The following is a 4,759-nucleotide window of genomic DNA, read 5'->3' as shown; positions in this document are numbered from 1 at the left end:
CAATCATCAACTCATATGTCATAATGTAGTCTCCCTAACATTGCCCATTAAATAAAGACATTGCTAAAAAGAATAGGCAGATTAATATGTTAGGTTACTGCAGACCACAGAAGAATATGCACAAATGCATGGTTCAAAATTATTCCAGATCTGACACAATTACTTCACATTAATTAAAATTTAAGCTCTCACCTAATAGTAAAAATTAGTAAAACATGATCATTAACTAATTTATCAGCTAACTACTACCAAATAACAGATTAAGGAGGAAGAAACGAAAAAAAAAAAAAAAAAAAGAACAAGAAAAAAAGAGATTCTATATTAATTAACTTATTGTCAGATCATTTTCTCGAGAAATTTCAACTTGTGAATTTAAGCAGGCATCCAGGCTGTGGCAAACACAACATTGTGTCCTTTCCATGTAAGCACAACATCTTCTTCTTCTCTCTTCAATCCCCAACCAGTTGCATGTTCATCAAGCATGGCCTTCACTTCCAAAACCGCATCTTCCCCAAATGAAACGCTCCGAAAGTTGGCATTTCGCATTCGCTGCACCCACCTGCATTTCGGCTCCAGCCTCTCCACCCTCTGAAAGCCCTCGTACGCTATCACGTTCTCAATCTTCCAACACACATCCGCCTCGTACCACTGCCTCTGATTGCTTCCCCGCGGCAAAAATGTGTCCAAGGTGTCATAAGGTATCCACAGGTAATTGAAGGCCGACCTCAATCTACACACTGGATTATTCGATGTCAAATCCACATCTTCGTCCACCAAAACCACAATCGTCGGCTCCAAACCCCGAAGCTCTTTCAGAAACACTGTCCTTAGCGACGAACTCGAAGAGGACGAAGCATCAAAACCGTAAGAGCTAGTCGAACCACTACTACTTGGATTCGGATTGATTGCTGGAAGTGTCAATGCCTCTTCAGAAATGTAGTGAAGCATCATGTGGCAATTCACTACAAGCGCCTCACTACTCTCCGCATACACTAAATTTTGTACGCGGAGTTGTTGGATTAGGTTGGCAAACCCATCAGTGTAACTTGACGGGATGACCCTAAACTCTAAAATGATGTTTCTTGACCTTGCGAAATTAACCAACTTGGAACCCAGTTCCTCGTATGACAGGTCCAGCATTGGAGGGACGTCCTCCATGGTACCCGCCACAGTGAGCTTCAGCAATGGAGGACTCACATTACCGTCATGACGTCTGGCAATGGCGTCGACCAGAGTTGGGATTTGCATGCAATGCGTCAAGCTCAGGTCAACAATGTGAACCACAGAATACCCTTCAACAGCTTCTAGAATGGCTGCATTTGCGGTGGTGAATCCGAACCTGTGCCACGGTGTCAGGTCGATGAAGGAGGCGAGCTCAACGATGGAGAACTTGTGAGTGTGGATGGTGAAGTTGGCTTGGGAGTTGGCCATGGAGGCCAGGACCTTACAGTTTCCGATTCGGGCTGCTCGGGCAATGAGGGCTCGGAGAAACGCGCAGGTGAGGCGCTGATTGGAGTCGCCGTCTTGGGGGGCGATGTTGTTGAGGACCCAGAGGATCTGCTGGGCTAGGGTGGCGTCGTTGGTTTCGATGGCGTTAGCGCAGTGGACGAGCAGCTGCTCCATGCAGTTGGCGTCGCCAAAGTTTGTTCCTAGGAACTTTGAGGTCGGAAAGCCAGGCCACGGGCGCGTGCGGTAGGTTTGGTTTGTGTTCATCATGATTGGGAAGTTATTGGAATAGGGTGTGGTGATAATTTCGTGCAAGGGTGGTGGTGGTGTCTCAGTAAATTGCATCATTGGGAGAGAAAAGAGAAGGGAAATTAATTCAGAAAAAATTTAGAAAACTGTTGCTTAAGAAAAAAGATAGAGTTACTGAGACGAGTTCAGAAGGAAAGAGACCAGACTGGTAGTGGGTAGCTTTAGCATTGGGAAACTTAAAAAATTTTAGTAGGGTTGGGAGAATTGTTCTGCAAATATTATGAATGGGAACAAAATAGAGAGTTCAGCCATTTTCTGAACGGAGGGAAACTCTCAGCCCCAAACAATGAAAAAAAAAAAAAAGTGTAATTGGAAGTCAAAATTGGGGGAAAAGAGACTGAACCTAACAGTATTATTTTTTCTTCTGCTGTATTTTCAGAAGGGATGGATATATATATATATATATATATATATATATGTACACACACACACACACATACATATATATGAGAAAAATCTAGGTAGTGCTATAAGGTAATAGAAGCAGTTCTGATTCAACAAACCTTTTCAAGCTACAAAAGGGTCTAATCCCTTTTCATATCTCCTTTTTGCTGCTTTTTTCTTGATCAGGTAAAACAGACAGAGGGAGAAGGCTAGCTGATATATCATATAGAAGGAGCAGAAGAGAGAGAGAGAGAGAGAGAGAGAGAGATGGTGTGGTGTGGTGTGGCTTTAGTGTATGAGCTGCGTTTTGGTGGCATGTGAAGTTAGCCGGCCAGGGGATTGTTTGTATGTGGAAGTTGAGATTTTGTAATGGAATGAGGGGTGGGGATCGGAGGCAGTTACTAATCTTTTGGTTCAAGGTTCATCAGTACTCTACTCATTGGTCACGGGCCACCATATATAATAAGATCAGTACGCATATCATGAACAAATCATTTTATCAGAGCAATTTTCTTTCTTCTTTTGTTACTATGAATTATTCCTTTCATGAGCAGTAGTGGCGTTTTGGCGCAATTGTTTTTGGTAAAAAGTACGTTTCATTTTACTAAAAGTTGTGGGAAAGTATTCTATTATTTAGATATTTTATGTTTTGGTACTTTAGGTTTTAGGAAAAACAACTCTTTACATGCAAAAAGTCAAGTGTTTATTTTTTGGTACTCAAGTTTGTGGAGAATTAATTTAATTTAGATTATAGTTTTTATCACAAATGGTCCTTGATGTTGACCCTCAAGATGGTCCTTGAAATTGAAAATTAATCAATGTAGTTCCTGAAAATAAGTGTCGCAAAGCAATATGGTCATTCCGTCATATTTCTATTAAAAATTCTGTCAAGTGTTGAAGTGGCACTTAAATAGGCCTCATAAGTCTTTTTTCCTCACAAATGATCCTTGAAATTGACCTGCAACATCAAAATGGTTTCTGGAATTGACCCGCGATATCAAAATGGTCATTGAAATTGAAAATGATCAATGTAGTCCTTCAAGTAAGTGTCTCAAATCAATGTAATTATTCCGTCAGACAAGTGTAATTAAATTTAAAAAATTACAAATAGGCTTAATAATTTAATAGTTACTAAAAAAGTTGACAACCTAAAAACTCAGTCCTGCAATCACCTTCGATCCCAGTCCACATTTCTCTACCTCATTTGCTCTCTATTCTCTTTTTTTTTTTTTTTTTTTAAAAAAAATCCCAATACACTCATCTTTACACACTTCGACACCTTTCACCGAATTGAACCTAGATCGAGATCACTTTTGATGATGGCTTGCCCGATTGGCAATGACTTTTGGGACATCACTGTTAACATTTTGGCGATCAACATCCTCACAACCTTAATCTTGGAGGGCTTGTTCAACGCTTGCCTAGTGGTCTAAGATGCAAAGAACGGCGAGGTCTGCCTTGAGATAATGAAGTTATAACCGAGGTGCGTCTATTGTTGGTTGAAAACTATTTCCACACCCCATCTTAGGCCTTGGTTAAGCCTTGTGCCTTTGAGAATTTATTGAAGGAATCTCTCTTCGGAATAGGTCATACTATAAGGAAAAAAAAAAAACATTCATTGTACAAAAAGGTATTTAGACAACATTTTAAATTAATTATTAAACCCACATCAGCACATAACAATTTTTTTTTATAGAATTGTGGTAAAAAGATCATATTGATTTGTGACACTTATTTTCAAGGGCTACATTGATGGTGTGGGTCAATTTCAAGGATCATTTGTGATAAAAGCCCGTAAATCTTGTGGGGACCATTTATGTGCCTCATCAATACTTAACGAAATGTTTAACAGAATTGTGATTGAAGGATCACATTGATTTGCAACACCTATTTTCATGGACTATATTGATTGATTTTCAATTTCAGGGACGATCTTAATGGTGTGGGTCAATTTCAGGGATCATTTGTGATAAACTCTAAAGGACAGAAAGTGGATGTTTGGTAAGTTTCAGAATATAACTTAGGTTGTTGCCTGCACAGACGTTGTTGATCGATTGACGAAGTTGGATTTTGATCGATACTAAGGCGGAGGATATTACTGCATATACCTTCTGACCTTGCTTCCTTCGGGTCTAGGGCTACACGTTGGGATAAAATTTCTTATATTAACTGATTTTGATCTGAAAATTTCCAACTTTCGCATTCCATGATCAACAACGTATCATCTAACGTTTGTGGAAAAAAAGGGACAAGACTTGGAATGTATCTTAGAATTTCTATGGCCGAAGACATTGAAGTTTTGAGCTAGAACTAACCACTTAACAATAAAATAAATAGGATTAATGATTAGGAAGGCAAAGAAAATTGTTAAGGCTAAAATTATATATGTGACTGCATATGATCTCCCTGAAGGCTACAATATATCATTGCCTGCTCTTTTAAGTATGTGATAGATTCTTAATTATAGGTTTGCAATATTGATTTTAACCTTTCAATTTTTTTTGAGCATTTGAAATTCCAAATTTTGTTTTGAAGAATTTTGAAATATGTAAGTTCCAAAAATTTTCAGAAATTCTGAATTTCAAATCATAATGGATCTTGAAGTTATGATTTTTTTTTA

At 38.7% G+C, this 4,759-nt stretch overlaps 1 pseudogene; it reads right to left on the bottom strand.

The window, feature by feature from the left end:
* Window positions 1–341: 341 nt before the first annotated feature.
* Window positions 342–2,040, bottom strand: LOC137730104 (scarecrow-like protein 32 pseudogene; annotated as a pseudogene).
* Between the last annotated feature and the right edge of the window lie 2,719 nt (window positions 2,041–4,759).

This window comes from Pyrus communis, chromosome 15 (genome assembly GCF_041283825.1).
Source record: "Pyrus communis isolate YQ-2024b chromosome 15, ASM4128382v1, whole genome shotgun sequence".
NCBI lineage: Eukaryota > Viridiplantae > Streptophyta > Magnoliopsida > Rosales > Rosaceae > Pyrus > Pyrus communis.
The sequence above is the reverse complement of the archived record's forward strand: the minus strand, read 5'-3'. Positions and strand labels throughout refer to the sequence as shown.